The sequence below is a fragment of the Engraulis encrasicolus genome, chromosome 9, assembly GCF_034702125.1.
Source record: "Engraulis encrasicolus isolate BLACKSEA-1 chromosome 9, IST_EnEncr_1.0, whole genome shotgun sequence".
Lineage (NCBI taxonomy): Eukaryota > Metazoa > Chordata > Actinopteri > Clupeiformes > Engraulidae > Engraulis > Engraulis encrasicolus.
The window spans coordinates 25,182,104-25,201,822 of NC_085865.1; the positions used below are offsets into that span (position 1 = coordinate 25,182,104).

The window sequence follows — 19,719 nt, forward strand, 5'->3', positions numbered from 1 at the left end:
ATGATAACCGGTTAATACCGGTTTTATTTCATTCCTCAAACTAAAAAAAAAGTAATTATTTTCCTGTGCACGTTACCATGACGGCTGAGGTGTCCTGTGTGACATCACCAGACATTCGCTGACTGAATGGAGAGAGAGCAGTGGATAACACCTCCACTCCACATCCTAAATAAGAGAAACCACTGTCATTCTCAAGGGCCGAGTTCCCATTGCATCGTTGTTAGACATATTGCAGAGAAGCGCATTTAAAGTGCACGACAATGTTCTTCGTTAATAGGGATCCATGGCCGCTTCAAATGCAGATATGCACAAACTTGCAATGTAGGTCATAGCGCTCCCCGTGACCCAAGCATTTTTATATTTGAGGTTTATTCCTTCTCCGCTCAGGTCATCCCTGAATGACAAAATTCTGGAGGATATTCTTTTCATCCGCTTGAATAAACAGTTTGGAATGTAGGCTAACCCATTTGCCCTTCCGTCTTTCTTGGTTAATTAACGTCAGATATGGGAAGTATTCAGCTGACAGGAACGAAATTAACTGTTCTGGGAACGTCAATTTATTGGTGGAACTCATAACCGGAAACCGCTTCTGATCGGAACGAACCGATTGGAAAAAAATATTGGTTCAAAGCCCTGGTTAAGAAAATTAGCTTGTCCTGAGGAGAACAGTAGCTGTGGTGTGACAACAGTGATGGAGCACATTTGTACCATGGAGTTACAATTTCACATGTAAGCCACTCATGAATGTAACTGTCTGTATATGTGACATGTATAACAATACAATGTAGTCAATGTACATGTCAATCAATCTTCTTTGTTGCGTGCATTCAGAAATGTATTGCTCGCTGCCAATGAGACCTATTATTGATATTATGGTAATAAGGATAAGGCCCACAGAGAGCTTGAAAGTGACGTCACTTCCCCCGATTTCATGGGACCTCAACTGCGTTTTTAGCCGAAAATCGTAGCATGTAATCCAATGGCGGTATTAAAATGATATTTCGATCCCCTTCGAGTTCTGCCACGAGCTCCACATATGTTGTTTCTGATATTTTTGTTTAATTTTTCGTAGGAACCCTCAAACTTTTTAGAAAGCTGTGTTTCTTCACATTTTTCATGCAGACGGCCTCGGAACAAAACATTGACTCTGCATGAATCATCTTTATCTAGCCTCTTAAACAGCATATTTGTAGCCCAGCAAATATAATGACTGAGATCAGAAGATATTTACTCGCTACCATGTTGTTAGATGGTCAGCTTAGGTCCCGTGAAATGCGGAACTAAGGGGCGGGACTTTCAAGCTCTATATCGTAAAACTCACTTAAACAGGCAGTAATTAGGCACGGATACATGTATGTGGCTAACAAATGAACCTTATTCAAACTGTTACTACAGCCTCTGTCCTGTCGACTTCCTCTGTGCCATTCCAAGTAATTACCAACGTCTTTACCAACCACACAGAACATTGTCTGCTCCAGGTTCCATGCGGGGGGAAAAAACCCAGACATACTGAGAATAATAATAGTAGAGAATAACAATACTAGATATTCACAATAGCTCAGGTATTAACATACATCTGAATGTTCCGTTCTTTGCCAAATAAATATATGCAAAATAACTCAGAGCTTTACCTGCAAATGGCTTTTTGCTGAATAACAACCAGGATGTAATTACATGGTGGTCACCGTATCATAGTATCTGTCAATCAAACAACAGCACAATACAGGCAGACTTTATGTGCTGAATACTGTCACGGACATTCTTCTTCCCTGGGGCTATTTAATCTGGGCCTGTTTGCTGTAACTCCTTTCATGGTAAACAAGGCATTCACGTATAAGCCACTTTTTCAGATAATACAGGAAAAAGAGAAAGAATGACAGAGAGAGAGAGAGAGAGAGATAGGGGGAGGGAGAGAAAGGGAGTGAGACGGAGATTGGGTGGTGTACAGCGAGAAAGAAAGAGATCAAGAGAAGCAGAGAGAGAGAGAGAGTGAGAGAAAGTGCAAGAGAGAGAGAGGGAGAAAGAAAGTGAGAGACAGAGAGAGAGCAAGTGAGAGAGACAGAGAGAGAGCAAGTGAGAGAGCAAGAGAGAGAGCAAAAGTGAGAGCGAGTGAGAGAGCAAGCGAAAGAGAGAGAGAGCGATATTACCACATTGTTGAAAGCAAGGCCCTGCAGAAAATCTCCGACACAATGCCATGAGCCAGGGACAGAGCGTGCACACAAGGTCCCTTAATGCATTTTCTTCTCTCTTCATATTTAAGTGGCTGCTGCATATCTGGAGAATAGACCCGTATGTACACAACAAAACGAAACTAAACAAAACGAAAACAAAACCTGACAGCCAAAGGGAGACAGACGTGATATGGCAAACCCACAGTATCACAGGTGCCCCCATAATACACAATAGGCGTTTTTTTCCCCTGAAGGAGTCACATGTCTACTGCTCTAATTAATTGTAACTGTATGGATAGGATGATACAAAAAAACACTGACTCCAAAACTGACTAAAACTAGGAAGATACGTATGATATGAAAGACATGATATGAGGCATGATATGAAAACAAGGGCACCACCACAAGTTCCATGAAAAATAACAATTTTTTATTTATTTATTATTTTTAATCATTATTTTTTTTATTGAGGTATATGCACAAAGGAGTCCCATGTCCCTTCCTCTAATTGTCACAGTATGGACAGGACGATGGCAGGCCCCTGGGCCCCAACCAGCTGCTGCTGTAGGAGGCATCTTGTTTAATTAGCTTTTTTACCTCAGAGAATGAAAGTGTCTTAAAACGAGGGCATGACTTTGAAGAGATGAAAACTCTTGATTCTTCCTCTTACAGCATTAGTGCATTAGAAAGACCTGAGAGAGAGAGAGAGAGAGAGAGAGAGAGAGAGAGAGAGAGAGAGAGATTGCACGCCATGACTGTAGAAGATGTTGCTATTGCCGGATGTAAGTGTGGGACAGAACACCAGCTTTTTTTTTCTTTTACTGGCGCCTCTCTCGAGTCATATCAATTCACTGCAGCCCCCATTAAAACCATAAGTGATTGTAACAATTTATCTCACCCGTGAATCTGCCTTACTACACACGTACTTACATTAATTGTTTTCACGGCGGTGGATAGGAGAGATGACAGCATCTTGCTTCGGAGGTTAATTTATACCCGCTGCAAAACTGATGTAATCTCCTCCAGGTTGGAGGCGTTTTTTATTTATTTCTTTTTTTTTTTTGCATGATGGATGGACAGACTGTAGAGACACGGAGGGCACAAAAGAGTTGTCAGCACTTTAGCGTTTCTCGTCCCACGCCTTTTCCAAAGCAATTCCCGTAATTGCCCAAGGGGCTAAAATGTGGCACTGCAAGCGGACACAGTCTGTAAATAAGCACTCGAGTGCTGTAATGATTTCATATCAACATGCATATCAATTTTCCATAGCGTGAGAGGTCAGATTTACTGAGGTTTTTTTCCCCCCTGTGTTTGTTTGGTTTGCCTCATTTAGCAAATGCAGGAGCGGTAATTTAATTTCGGAGTCACAGCTTGTATCAGCTCATGAGATATATAACATCAGTTGTGCTTGCTTGAGAACAGCATGGTCATGCTTTTATTTTGTAACAACATGACCCTTACAAATCTCAACAATTATCAAGGCTCTACTGTATGTGTAGTGTAATTTTCGGAGCACATTTGTAATGCAATGTTGTTATTTAGAAGCACGCGGAGCAAAAAGAGTCAGTATTAACTTTTAGTCGTTAAACACAAAGCCTAGCCTGCAGTAAAGAGATTACTGCGGATGGAGTCCCCCCTCCCTCCATCCATCTCCGTCCGTCCATTCCATCCATTCCGCCTCGACGAATTCAGTAAAAGATTCATGGCCAGAGTTTAAGACGTATTAATGTTTCACATGGCTGGCCTGAGTTCAACTTCTCCTCAGTTTCCCCCGAGGTGTTCGGAGCGGAGCGGAGCGGGAGAGTGCTAATCAAGGCCTTCTGCCTCTGCCTCTGCCTCTGCCTCTGCGGTGGGGCCAATGCAATGCAGAGAGGCCTCCTCCTCCACTCCTCCTGTGTAGATACACCTGCAGGATCATGGGAGGAGCCACGGCCCTGTGGTTACATAACGGTTGCATGATGCTTTATGTAGATGTCACAGTGTGAAGGGGACAGTTGTCCCAGGCCCAGGGATAGAGGGGGCCCAGAATTGGTTTCTTATTCAATTATTGTTATTGGGTGGGGGGCCCTTTCAGATGACTTTGTCCTGGGCCCAGCCAAAGCTGTCAGCGGCCCTGACTATGTACTGTACATACATGTAGATACATAGTACAGTATTGCATGTAGGGACCTGAGAATTAAATATGAGTCATCTATGCTTACTCTGTAGGTTAGGTCCTATGTGACTGCACATAATGGTGTACACTCATAGCTGTGCACTTCTAATGTATTGTGAGCCAGCTGCTATGTCATTGAATGACAGTTGCAATAATGTGTTATAAAATCCTATTGCTATTATAAGGAACAAGTGTGCTTAAGTGCATTCTAGGTAATAAAGCTTCACCTGCATACAAGTGCCTCATGGGTAATCACGAAATACCAAATAGGCTATTTCATACTATATTAATAAACTGCAATGACACATATTGCTCTAAGTTCAAAGCAACAAAAACGTCTCTTTTCCATCATCGGGTCTGTATATAGCCTACGTACTGTAGTAAAACGTTTTTTTTTATCATTGAGTGGGTTACATTGCACTTTCAGACACCTCACCAGTGGCTGCTGTATTTAGTTTGCGTACCTAACCTCACATTTTCCAAGTGGTTTGCTTTTATGGGAATGACAGGAAATGTTCCGGAATAAAAAAAATATCTGATCCCCCAGTTGACTGCTAAAAGGTTGGTGGTGGTGATGGTGAGAGAGATAATGGAGTGAGGTTAGAGACCAATGTTTTGGAGACAGCTAACATCTTCATGACTAATATTAATGACTTTGAATAATGGATAGTGCTCAGTGTCCGTATATCAGTAGGCTACCAGAATTAGAATCAGAAACTCTGATGGAGTACACGAGGTTTTATTTGAAGCCAAAAAAAAGAGATTCTTTTCACTCTGCAGAAGAATAAATGGCATACAGTATTTATAAGAAGACAATTTGTGAATAAGATAGCACGTGTGTGTGTGTGTGTGTGTGTGTGCGCGCGCGTGTGTGTGCGTGCGTGCGCGTGTGTGTGTATGTGCGTGTGTCTGTGTGTGTGTGTCTGTGTGTGTGTGTGTGTGTCTGTGTGTGTATGCGTGTGTGTGCGTGCGTGCGTGTGTCTGTCTTCCACGTCTTAATCACTCTTTGAGAAACATAATTATGATTTACGCAACTGAATCTCCCTTAATAAAGCATTAAAATGAGAGCAGTCATGAATCATTTCTTTTAAATACTAATTAAGGTAACACTTTATAATAAGTACCCCTTTTTGAGCATTAGTTAACCCTTAGTTAAGCCTTATTTTAACATTAGTTAACCCTTAGTGAAGCACAAGTTAGTCATTATGTAAGTGTTATTTCTTATTTCTTAATCATTAACTACTACCGTTAGTAAATGGTTTGTGTGTACTGATGTAACTGTTCGCTAAGCAAAGTTAAGCCTTAGTTAAGCCTTATTTTTAACATTAGTTAACCCTTACTGAATCACGAGTTAGTCATTATGTAAGTATTATTTCTCATTTCTTAATCATTAACTTCTACCGTTAGTAAATGGTTTGTGTGTGCTGATGTAACTGTTCGCTAAGCAAAGTTAAGCCTTAGTTAAGCCTTATTTTAACATTAGTCAACCCTTAGTGAATCACGAGTTAGTCATTATGCATTTCTTGGTAATGATTCGTTTATGGTGATTGAACTTTCTGATAAGCATTAGTAAACCATCATTAAAATGTCAGATAACCCACCTTTGTTTATGAAAAAAACATTATCTCTTTGTTGCCTCCTACCACCTAACCATTACCAAGTACTATTAGGCATGTATGGCAACTGTTTGTAAACTCTTGCTTTAGCATTAGTGAAATCTTAATTAACCTTTTTGTAATGGTTAGTGTGTGATGACTGGTAACATGGCAAACAGTAAGTTGAGGCTCATGTGACTGCCCCTCATGGATGTTTCTGGACAATAACAAATGACTTGATAAGCATTGCTTATGCATTATCAAGGATTTATAACCCATTACTTAAGTATATCTGGGGAACTGATCTAAAGTGAAAACCTTCCCATGCTTTACAACACATTAACAAATGACTTGTTAAGCATTGCTTATGCATTATCAAGGATTTACAACCCATTACTTAAGTATATCTGGGGAACTGATCTAAAGTGAAAGCCTGTTATGGCTTCACAACACATTAACAAATGATTTGATAAGCATTGCTTATGCATTATCAAGGATTTACAACCCATTACTTAAGTATATCTGGGGAACTGATCTAAAGTGAAAGCCTGTTATGGCTTCACAACACATTAACAAATGATTTGATAAGCATTGCTTATGCATTATCAAGGATTTATAACCCATTACTTAAGTATATCTGGGGAACTGATCTAAAGTGAAAACCTGTTAAGGCTTTACAACACATTAACAAATGACTTGATAAGCATTGCTTATGCATTATCAAGAATTTTCAACTCATTACTCACTCATATCTGCGAAACGTTTAAAGTGAAAACCTTTCCATGCTTTCCAAAACATCAACAAATGACTTGATAAGCATTGCTTATGCATTATCAAGGATTTATAACCCATTACTTAAGTATATCTGGGGAACTGATCTAAAGTGAAAACCTGTTAAGGCTTCACAACACATTAACAAATGACTTGATAAGCATTGCTTGTGCATTATCAAGGATTTATAACCCATTACTTAAGTATATCTGGGGAACTGATCTAAAGTGAGAACCTGATAAGGCTTTACAACGCATTAACAAATGACTTGATAAGCATTGCTTATGCATTATCAAGGATTTAAACCCCATTACTTAAGTATATCTGGGGAACTGATCTAAAGTGAAAACCTGTTAAGGCTTTACAACGCATTAACAAATGACTTGACAAGCATTGCTTATGCATGAGCAAGGACTTACAACTCATTACTAACGCATATCTGGGGAACTTTTAAAGTGAAAATCTTTCCATGCTTTCCAAAACATCAACAAATGACTTGTTGAGCATTGCTTATGCATGGGAGGCAACATCTGAGAGATCTTACTATTCTCATCAAAACATTTACAAACCACTTACACAATACATTTGAGATGTGAGATGATGTCCTTCATGGTAACGGTAACACAAGACAGACAACTTCAATATCTTTAACTATTTAATTTTTAAAAGATTTTTTAACAGTTATCAGCTTAAACAGTAACATAATGAAGAAAGAGAGATGAGGACTAGCAAAATGAAGAGATTAGATGAGGGGAGAGCTTGTGGAGAGGAGAGGGAGGCAAGAGAAGAGATATAGTGCATTCATGTGGTCTTATCTAGTAGATATTATCTAGTTGTGAAGTGGTATTTACAAGTGCGTTGCGTTCATGTGCTATTTTGTTGTTGTTTACAACTTAAAGATGGTGGACCAGAGTGAGACTCTGGCCATTTTTTTTGTTAATAAAACGATAATAGACTGTTGTTCATCAGCTACAGCAAGCAAATGAATTAGGAAGTCAAAAGGTAAAAATGCTGAATATTTTCTGACAGTCATTTACCATGACTATCTGAACATACTGAATACTTAGCGGTTGCCATGGTGAGAGTAGAGCCAGCTGTTGTGTACGTCATCAGCTCGTAAAGTCGTTAATCAAAATTTTCTACAAGGGCCGGTGGCGTTCATGTGTGCTTCGGATGTCAGTGTTTGGTATTTACGTAATTACCACATGAACGCACAATTAGGAACTGTACTGCATTTAAAAGATATTTTCTACTGGGCAGCAGCAGTGAGCCCGTAGGCTACTTTTGAGCTCAGCCACTTTGCACTGTAGTTCAGGATCTCCCCAAAATAATTGTTATAATAAAAATATAGGTATTGAGGGTCTGTAATAGTGATCTAAAGTGAAAGCTGTAGAAACTGCATGATGACTTCTGTTCAGCTATGAAAATACTGCGGGTGTCGGCGGGCGTTATGGGAGAGAGGTGGCCGGACGTTCACGGCCTCTATGGGAGCTAAAGGGTTAAAGGAACTTTTCTGACGATGATGGTCCTTTTTTTAAGGGTAAACTGCCTTCATGATGCTACCTGTGAGGAAACAAATAAAAAAGCACAGTTTAAACATTAATTTTGTTATTTGTAGGCTACTGCCAAAAGGTAGATTAAGCTTACACTAAGCGCAAAATATTCCCCTCCATTTGAGCTATTGCAAGCACAGAGCAAAATAGCAGAAATCGCTAGTTAGCATGCTAGTTAACAAAATTTGCTAAGCAATATTGTTCTCTACAACTAATAGAGTACTCAAACACCCACTTGCATAGAGACATACAACTGCTTAGGTGGACAAGTAATGTTAACCCTCAGAATTCAATCTGACACAATTTGTAAACAACAGCACCATAACTGAAAGCCCAAGTTTTTTTTTTTTTTTTTTTTTGAAAACTAGACATCTCAACCATAATTTTGATACCTCATATGTGTGGGTATCTGCTGTACAACTAACAGTGACATTGTTGTTTTTAAAACGTTTTTAATATAGGCCTATATATATATTTTATTTTATTTTACCTTGACCAGAATACTGTTGAAATGACACAACGTTGAAATCGCGGTAAAATACAGCTCAGTCATACTCATTACTCTCCGTCAAAACAACCGAAAATGGCCAGCAGAAAACACAATTAACTTTGTAACTCTTTTTCACTAGTTTTAGAAATCTCTGATCTCTTAATTACAGGGGTAATACCAAAGATTCTCTATTCTAATTTGCATCGTCTCTGATAATTCAAATATTCCAGGAAGTGGTTAATCGACCGGATGTTGTTTTGTGATCAGTGATGCGTTTCCAGGGGACGTTCTTTGAGGGGACACATTAAACTTTGAGGAAGTAGTGTCTTGTTCAGTGTTCACGGTTTATATTGCTGAAGGACAATTACAAGTCTAAACGGATAAGAGTCGTCATTTCAAGGTGTTTTCGCGGACGTATTGGCATGTGGATGTTGACAGTGTCGGAAGTATTAATCAAAGTTGACACGAGAAGTTGGAGCGAATGCGAGAAGAGCATGCAATGAGCTGCCTGCCTGCTGCTGCTGCCTACTGCCTACTCCTGCTGCTGCCGCTGCTGCTGTTGCATCCAAGTAAGTTTGGCTGCTAAAATGTTTTGATATTCACTGAACAGACATGCAATTGTCTGCATAGTCCTTTCTTATTTGAAAGATGAATCCCTGTCGCTTGCAAGATACACAATCTCATGCCCATCGTGCATAGTCATTGCATGAGAGGTGGACGCCGGATGTAAACAAACTAGGGGGTGTCACGTTGAGTAGCTTTGCAGATGTAGGCAGAGATTGGCACATTACTAACGGTGTTGGACTACCATAAATGTAAGTTAGTTTCTTTTCTGAGGTCTTTGTAGTGAGTCATGTTGTTTTTTGTATGTTTAGATGAGGTAAGCTTAAGCCTACTGACTTCTGAAATGACTGCATGAATGATTTGTCCCAAGCTTTCTTACAGTAGGCTACTGACCTCAGAAATAATTCATGGCGTTGTGAACCTGCTGATGTATTTATTTGCACTCATGTAGTAATTTACTGTGATGAAAGCTAAATTGTGACTTGACTTTTCCCTCTCTCAGTTGTTGGCTCATGACAGATTTATTTGATAAGTGGAAGTGCCCGCTGATGCAGACCCAGTGTAGGCCTAAGTATACATGCTGGCATTGTTTTTGTGACATTTAATCTCATCTAAATCATCATGTTTTTGAACAGTGTTGGGTAGCCAGCCACCCATGCATGTTGACACAGTCAGCAGCGGGCACCCATGGCACATGGGGATGGACCCAGGAGTGGAGGATGACCCAATAGGGTGAGTTAGTGAGCTAATGTCATACACATGTAATTGTTTTAGGTGTATGGGAAATAATTAAATGTTTGTTTACATTGTACAGATGAACGTTCAGCCCACTCACTGTTGACACCAGTGACACAGTATTGACCAGATCTCCTGGAAGTGCCCCCTGACGCAGACCCAGTGTAAGTATGCATGCTGGCACTGTTTCGTTTATTTAGGCTATGTAGGGCTTGACACAGTATTTGCTTTTAGTGATATGTAATAAATATTTTGTCTATTAAATCTCATCTAAATCTCATCATGTTTTTGAACAGTGTTGGGTAGCCACCCATGCACGTTGACACAGCCAGCACCGAGCACCCAGGGGGATGGAACCAGGAATGGAGGATGGTCCAATAGGGTGAGTTGCTGAGCCAATGTCAGAAACATGTAGACTATACCCTACCCTCATATGTAAACCTTCGCTAGTCTGTTTCTCACTTAATATTGGTGTCAGATTCGCACAAATGCAGTTCTGGGGTGCTACCTTGCTACTAAACAGGCACAGCAAGTATGATTTGAAATCCGTGTCGGTCAGTGCTAATTTTGAGAGGAATTTTTAATTTAGTTTAAGTCTCTTGACGAAAATGCAATTTTAGTTTTAGTCACAATTTGGTCATCTAAATCTAAAATTTTTGTCTTAGTCTAGTTTTTGCTGACTAAAATTCATACAATTTTAGTCGCCGAAATCTAAAATAATTTTAGTCAACCAAAATATTACATTCATTTCCTCTTGTCTACACTTCTCTATAAAATTGTCAAACTATAATACAATTTGGGGAAATCAATGATTAAAATTACATATTGTAATCATGAAATATTGTCAAAAACTGCCAGAGTGTCTTATAAGCCAGTGCGTCCAATGTGTAAAAAAAATCATGGCCACGACACTCATACAGCTCTGTCGATATTTTACGACTTCGGGGGAAAAACGGGACTGCACGTTATGAAAAAATACTTGTGGGTATACCAGTAATCAAGAGCGTCGCGGGGTAGCCTACAGTCACCTGTTGGAAGATGTCTCTCTCTCTCTCTCTCTCTCTCTCTCTCTCTCTCTCTCCCCCTCGTGCGCGTATTGCAAGCTGTTGCATATTATTTGCTTGATTCGAAGTTGTGATGGCATACGCGCTCTCGTTGACATGGTTGTGTCCATGTTGCATGCATTCGCAAGATGTTATTGGAAAAACGCATATGAAAGCGTGGAATGGCCGTTTACTTCCTATTTCAGTGTCCTTGACTGAAACAAGTCGCAAAACTCCACACTTCCGAATCCTTTGCGATCAGCACTAAAGTGATTCTTATCAGAAGGCTTGTACCAATGCATAGACCCTTAAATTACAAACATTAGCGAACATTGAAAAAAGATCAGACAACGACCGTCGGGTAGCAGGTTCATGAAAGCGACTGGGAGTGGAGAAAAAAAAGGCATCGTTAGAGAAAGATGTTTGCTACTTTAGGACAGACAGCACCACCACTATTTCATGACTGCATAAACTTCTTCGTCATGGATAAATGGGCAACAATATTTTTGTCCAGCCAGGATTGCCCTGAAAAGTAGGCTGCTGCTGTTAAAAAAAGGTCACGGGCGTGCAGCACCGACGCTGCCTGTCACTGTGCCTGCGTGTTTGTGTGTGTGAGGGAGGGGAGGGAGACGCGGAGCAGATGGGTCGCGACTTGCGAAAGATCAGGAAATTCTTTTTCAATGTTTCAGTGACATATTAACAAAAATGCTTCCTATTGGTTTTCGTCTCCGATGGTATTGTAGTCACATTTTTATTTTTTTGACGAAAATATAAATCAATATCGTTATATTTTTCGTACAAACACATGCTGTTTTTTTCGTTATCGTTTTATTGTCGTCAGGGGGAAAAACAATCGTTAACGATAATTATGGCGAAAATATTTCGTCACGAAATTAACACTGGTGTCGGTCGGGTCCCAAAGTGTCTGATTTCACGTGAAATGACCCTATGGCATGTTTATACAGTAGGTTTAAATAAGACGAGATGTACTCCAATGTCATGCGCCTTTCTGTTCCAAACCCTTTGGAAGGGACTGTATATGGAAAAAGTCGATAACGGTCTGAGTTCCTGCTTCTTAGTGCATATTGCTTTCTACATGACTTGTGTCCAATAATATTGCCCATAATTGAAAACTGTGCTTTTTTTGTTTGTTTCCTCACAGGAAGCATCATGAAGGCAGTTTACCCCTGAAACTTTTTACAAAGGACCATCATCGTCAGAGAAGTTCCTTTAACCCTTTATCTCCCATAGCGGCCGTGAACGCCCGGCCACCTCTCCAATAACGCCCGCCGACTTCCGGAGTATTTTCATAGCTGAACAGAAGTCATCATGCAGTTTCTACAGCTTTCACTTTAGATCACTATTACGGACTCTCAATATATTTTTATTATAAAAACTATTTTGGGAAATCCTGAACTACAGTGCAAAGTGGCTGAGCTCAAAACTACGGGCTCGCTGCTGCTGCCCAGTAGAAAATATCTTTTAAATGCAGTACAGTTCCTAATTGTGCGTTCATGTGGTAATTACGTAAATACCAAACACTGACATCCGAAGCACACATGAACGCCACCGGCCCTTGTAGAAAATTTTGATTAATGAATGCACTATATCTCTTCTCTTGCCTACCTCTCTTCTCCACAAGCTCTCCCCTCATCTAATCTCTTCATTTTGCTAGTCCTCATCTCTCTTTCTTCATTGTGTTACTGTTTAAGCTGATAACTGTTACTTTTAAAAATTAAATAGTTAAAGATATTGAAATTGTCTGTCTTGTGTTACCGTTACCATGAAGCACATCATCTCACATCTCAAATGTATTGTGTAAGTGGTTTGTAAATATTTTTGATGAGAATAGTAAGATCTCTCAGATGTTGCCTCCCATGCATATGCAATGCTCAACAAGTCATTTGTTGATGTTTTGGAAAGCATGGAAAGATTTTCACTTTAAAAGTTCCCCAGATATGCGTTAGTAATGAGTTGTAAGTCCTTGATAATGCATAAACAATGCTTATCAAGTCATTTGTTAATGCGTTGTAAAGCCTTAACAGGTTTTCACTTTAGATCAGTTCCCCAGATATACTGAAGTAATGGGGTTTAAATCCTTGATAATGCATAAGCAATGCTTATCAAGTCATTTGTTAATGCGTTGCAAAGCCTTATCAGGTTCTCACTTTAGATCAGTTCCCCAGTTGTAAGTCCTTGATAATGCATAAACAATGCTTATCAAGTCATTTGTTAATGCGTTGTAAAGCCTTAACAGGTTTTCACTTTAGATCAGTTCCCCAGATATACTGAAGTAATGGGGTTTAAATCCTTGATAATGCATAAGCAATGCTTATCAAGTCATTTGTTAATGCGTTGCAAAGCCTTATCAGGTTCTCACTTTAGATCAGTTCCCCAGATATACTTAAGTAATGGGTTATAAATCCTTGATAATGCATAAGCAATGCTTATCAAGTCATTTGTTAATGTGTTGTGAAGCCTTAACAGGTTTTCACTTTAGATCAGTTCCCCAGATATACTTAAGTAATGGGTTATAAATCCTTGATAATGCATAAGCAATGCTTATCAAGTCATTTGTTGATGTTTTGGAAAGCATGGAAAGGTTTTCACTTTAAAAGTTTGCCAGATATGAGTTGGTATTGAGTTAAAAATTCTTGATAATGCATAAGCAATGCTTATCAAGTCATTTGTTAATTCGTTGTAAAGCCTGAACAGGTTTTCACTTTAGATCAGTTCCCCAGATATACTTAAGTAATGGGTTTTAAATCCTTGATAATGCATAAGCAATGCTTATCAAGTCATTTGTTAATGTGTTGTAAAGCCTTAACAGGTTTTCACTTTAGATCAGTTCCCCAGGTATACTTAAATAATGGGTTATAAATCCTTGATAATGCATAAGCAATGCTTATCAAGTAATTTGTTGACGTTTTGGAAAGCATGGAAAGGTTTTCACTTTAAGCGTTTCCCAGATATGAGTGAGTAATGAGTTGAAAATTCTTGATAATGCATAAGCAATGCTTATCAAGTCTTTTGTTAATGTGTTGTAAAGCCTCAACAGGTTTTCACTTTAGATCAGTTCCCCAGATATACTTAAGTAATGGGTTATAAATCCTTGGTAATGCATAAGCAATGCTTATCAAATCATTTGTTAATGTGTTGTGAAGCCATAACAGGCTTTCACTTTAGATCAGTTCCCCAGATATACTTAAGTAATGGGTTGTAAATCCTTGGTAATGCATAAGCAATGCTTAACAAGTCATTTGTTAATGTGTTGTAAAGCATGGGAAGGTTTTCACTTTAGATCAGTTCCCCAGATATACTTAAGTAATGGGTTATAAATCCTTGATAATGCATAAGCAATGCTTATCAAGTCATTTGTTAATGTCCAGAAACATCCATGAGGGGCAGTCACATGAGCCTCAACTTACTGTTTGCCATGTTACCAGTCATCACACACTAACCATTACAAAAGGGTTAATTAAGATTTCACTAATGCTAAAGCAAGAGTTTACAAACCGTTGCCATACATGCCTAATAGTACTTGGTAATGGTTAGGTGGTAGGAGAGGCAACAAAGAGATAATGTTTTTTTCATAAATAAAGGTGGGTTATCTGACATTTTAATGATGGTTTACTAATGCTTATCAGAAAGTTCAATCACCATAAACGAATCATTACCAAGAAATGCATAATGACTAACTCGTGATTCACTAAGGGTTGACTAATGTTAAAATAAGGCTTAACTAAGGCTTAACTTTGCTTAGCGAACAGTTACATCAGCACACACAAACCATTTACTAACGGTAGAAGTTAATGATTAAGAAATGAGAAATAATACTTACATAATGCCTAACTCGTGATTCAGTAAGGGTTAACTAATGTTAAAAATAAGGCTTAATTAAGGCTTAACTTTGCTTAGCGAACAGTTACATCAGTACACACAAACCATTTACTAACGGTAGTAGTTAATGATTAAGAAATAAGAAATAATACTTACATAATGACTAACTTGTGCTTCACTAAGGGTTAACGAATGTTAAAATAAGGCTTAACTAAGGGTTAACTAATGCTCAAAAAGGGGTACTTATTATAAAGTGTTACCCTAATTAAATCTATATATAAAACCTTGGTGTACAGAAAAGAAGACGCCAGCAAGCCAGTTGGCGACAGAAAGCTTGTTTGCCATTCGGCATGCTTGCATTTCTGTCAGTAAATACACTGCCTGCCTGTATCTTCTCTGCCCTGTCTAACACAATAAAATAAACTACTAAAATTAAGCATATACTGTACTAGAGGCAAGCAATGGGAGACAAAAAAACTATTATTAAGAAAGAGACCGAGATGCGCTTAAAAAGCAATTAAGCGTCCTTGGCATAATGCTGACAATGAGCAAGTCTGTCTATCAGACGTAGGCCTACAGTAAATGGAGAGAGCAGTTAGCATTTATCCCAACAGGCCACTAATGGAACACCCAACACAGACAGAATTTTGTTTTCTCACAAAATCACTGTAGGCTTCGGGTTCCAATCCACACACTGCAGGTGCCTCTATTACCTATATCCGTGCTGCTGCATTACGAACTTGGGAAAATTGCGATTGTTCTGCAGATTTTCTTCACCCTTTTTTCCTTCTTTCTTTCTTTCTTTCGTATGTGTGGGGGTTCTTGTGTGTGTGTGTGTGTGTGTGTGTGTGTGTGTGTGTGTGTGTGTGTGTGTGTGTGTGTGTGTGCATGTGTGATGTGCACACAGGTGTGCCTGTGTAGTGTGTGTGTGTGTGTGTGTTTGTGTTTGTGTGTGTATGTGTGCGTGTGAGTGTGCGTGTGCGTGTGCGTACACGTGGTTGTGTGTGTCTGCTTCTGTCTGGATAAGTGTACGAGCAGAGGATAATGCGTGTATGTACTGTAAGTGTGGGAGTGAGAGCAAGAGAGAAAGAAAAATATACTGTGTGTATGCGAGTACTTATCCAGTCACACTTTTCCTCCTCTTAGACATATGGCGTTGCCTTGCCCACTGCTCTATCATTTCCCCCCCACTCTCTCATCTCACACTGACGCAGAACGAGCGATCACAGCCAGGCAGACCCCCCCCCCCTCTCTATCTCTCTCTCGCTCTCTCTCTCTCTCTCTCTCTTGGCTGAAAGGCCCCATACCAATTGATTAGCCCTTAGTGGCACAGCGGCGAGAAAAAATGCTGAGACATGAAGAAATCACAGGGTGACGAGAAGAGAGGAGAGAGGAGTGAGTAGTGGGTGGTGGGTGGTGGTGGAGGGGTGGTAAGTGAAATACAAAAAGCAATGGTTAGAAAGATAGCCGGAAGAAAAAAACATATAAAGAAGAAGTCAAAGGATGAAGACCAGTGGAGGGGTGGTGCAGGGGTGGTAAGTGGAAGACTAAAAAGTGATGGATAGAGAGATAGATGGAAGAAAAGAAATATAGATGAAGAGGAGTGGGCTGGAGGAGGGCGGTGTGAGTGGGAGACAAAAGGCGATGGATAGAGAGAGAGAGAGAGAGAGATGGAGAGAAGAAAATTAATGCAGAGTGGAGAGGAAATGCCTCTGTGTAAAATGAAGTGTGACACTGCTGACGCTAGTCTTATTAAGATACATATCCTCTGAACCAGTTCAAAGAGGAACAGGTTGACCTGCTTAAGGCAGACTGTATGGAGGATTGTACTAGCGTAGGGCATCTCTACTGCTGCTGCCACATCCAGACAGCTAACGCAGACGCAGGTGTAAAATACTACTGCTTCAAGACAGAATCAAGGGGCGCAGGCACGCACACATACACACGCACACACAGACACACACGGCTCGGTTTCTGTAAGTACACACAAGCATGCAGGGACGCATGCGTGCAGGCACCGACACGCGCGCATGCAAACACACACACACACACACACACGCTTGCCTTGATCAAATGCCTGTCGTTATCTAGGTTGGTTGACTGATCCAATCATCAGTGATCTCTGTCCAACTATAGAGCCACAGAGGAGAACATTTCACAAACAGATCCCACACAGGAAAGAAAGAGAGAAAAAAAGGTCTCCCATCTGTTTTTGTCAAACTGAACACGTCAGTTCATTTCAAATTTGTGCAATGAATATATCAACCAACCCACCAAAAAAGTATGTTTTGTTTCTCCCTATATATATATAACTTTTTGTGAGTACTTGTTCTCTTGGCTAGACATTATGCAGTTGCTGTCTCAATAAACTGAGGTCTCGTTTTTCAGTTTAATGATGCCAGCCTCCGCACAGAGAAACTTACACAAAGTGTCCGACTCATCGCATGCATGGCGGGGTTGCGGGCACAGACAGCCTTTGCCCATAAAGACCTCATTACCTCAGGCTGGGGAGGGGGAAAAAAAGAAAAGAAAAAGAAGAGGGGAAAGAAAAAAAGAGGAAACGCGGGACATGCCAGCCCTGGTCAGTCAGCCAGTGCCAATGAATGGCTGACATTCAACCGCGAGGCAGAAAGAGGGCTTTTCTCCTGGATAAAAAGAAAGTGTGTGTGTGTGTGAGAGAGAGAGAGAGAGAGAGGGGGGGGGGGTTAGAGAGAGAGAGAAAGAGGGAGAGTGGGAGGGAGAAAGAAAAAGAAAAGACGAGGGCACACTGAGTTCAGGGGGCCATGTCTGTGATAGTCATGCATACTTTACTAAATGCTAGCCAGACTACCAGCAGAAGGCAACTCGAAACCAGTTACATAATGAACCAACATCCAAATCATAGTCTGTGACAGGGAAAGCCGCCAGGTGGTAGCAAAGGGGTAATTTGTCCCAGGCCCAGGGAGAGGGTGCGGATCCAGAATTGGTTCCCCATTACACCACGTGAACAAAAGTATTTGCTCACTATCCTTGACTCACATACTCTATGTTGGCCTATTTGATGGTAGGCGGGGTGGTCTGTCACATGATTTTTGTCCTGGGCCTGGTCAAAGCTATCCACAGCCCTGGTCTGTGATATCATTGGATAAAAATCTCATATTAAGCAAGATGCTATTTAACCTCCAGCAAAAGCAGGAAAAGGTCCACCACACACCCACCTTAACTGCACTTTCAATTTCTTTTTACACGTGAAAGTGCTCTTGTCAAAAACGCTGCCCTGCATTTTGTATCCGAATCAGAATTCGAACCATGCACCGGATGAAAGCCCCAAATTGCATGCTATTAGAGCTGTCCAGAACAAGAGCCTCGCTGGCTGCCTGGCTCGCAGTCATACCCAGCAGCTGCTTTATATCAGCATAGACTGCGAGGCCCAGCTTTCTAGCTTCCCATTTCAAGAGGTGCGTTGCTGAAACAGCTGTTCAAACACTCACTATTATTATATTATACTCTGCCTGTGTGTGTGTGTGTGTGTGTGTGTGTGTGTGTGTGTGTGTGTGTGTGTGTGTGTGTGTGTGTGTGTGTGTGTGTGTGTGTGTGTGTGTGTGTGTGTGTGTGTGTGTGTGTGTGTGTGTGTGTGTGTCTATGCGTGTGCATGTGCGTGTGTCTATGCGTGTGCATGTGCGTGTGCGTGTGGGTTGGCTCAAAATTGAGTAATGAAGGAGAGTGACAGTTGGATGAATGCCTTATCAGCCCGATTGCCTATTCATTTGTGGTTTGACAAGTTCAGAAAAGAGCTTACCGCATATGTACTGCATGTAGTGCCTTAACAAGGCCACTCATAGATTGGGCCCGACTCTCAGCTGATGTTGTTTAATGTTCACATGGAAAAATGTCAGCATGCCATGCCACGGAGGCAGCAAACTTCATATTATGTAAAAAGGCCCCGTGTTGACTCAAGGGGTTATGTGTGAAAGCTGACATTTTCGATAATTAAAATTGACAATATTGTCACACATACGGTACAGAATTTCACTCCCAGGCTTGTAAATACCAGAGGCTTGCATCTGTGGAAAGCAGATACAGTTAAACCTACACACCTTCTTAATACCTGCCCATAGTTTTTCCAACATAATCGTTCTCTCAATTTGTTTTTTGTTTTTTTAAATCTGTAACTAAATGTCAGGATTAAGCCGTTCCTCTTCTGGGCAATGTAAATGTTACACTACTCCATGATTAATATGCAGGGAGGGGAATATCTTTGCTGGGTTTTATACATGAATGTTAATTGCCAAGAACATAATTTATTGGCATTGAGGTTGAATGATGGAACATCTGCTGGAAGGAGGACGGCTTCATTATTTGATAATGGCCGTTGAGGGGGTTAGCCTTGTCCACAAGACAAATTGCAGCCCTCGCAGCTTATCAATACAAATGTAGGAGCTTACTAACACCCCCGTAATTATTAGTGGCATATTCTCTTTGCATTGTGCTGTTGTGCTGGACTATGATTGCTGACCTGATATTAAGTCTCTGCCAGGAACAGAACATTGAAGACTGAGTGTGTTGTTTGTTCTTTCATTTAAAACGTTTTTTTATTTTCTTGTGTTAACTTCGCTGCAATTATCACTTCAACAACTTAGCATTGGTACATTATGTTCTTGGCATACATCATTCCACACAGTGCAATTAAAAAAAAAAAACTTTTCCATGGTCATGGGCATTAACAGGAACATTATCCTGCTTGCTTTGTCCTACCGTACATAGTTGTGCTGAGATTGCTGGAATGCACAGAATTGTCCGCTTAAATACCAACTCTGGGCTGC

General features: G+C 40.4%; 1 long non-coding RNA gene across 2 annotated transcripts; it reads left to right on the top strand.

The window, feature by feature from the left end:
• The first annotated feature begins 9,022 nt into the window (after positions 1–9,022).
• Positions 9,023–12,829, top strand: LOC134455080 (uncharacterized). Of its 2 annotated transcripts, XR_010036010.1 has the most exons (4): positions 9,023–10,031; positions 10,114–10,198; positions 10,331–10,416; positions 12,240–12,829. It is a non-coding gene; the product is annotated as an uncharacterized LOC134455080 (long non-coding RNA). The 2 variants fall into 2 exon arrangements; XR_010036009.1 differs by lacking the exon at positions 12,240–12,829 and having other exon boundaries at positions 10,331–10,716.
• Positions 12,830–19,719: the final 6,890 nt, after the last annotated feature.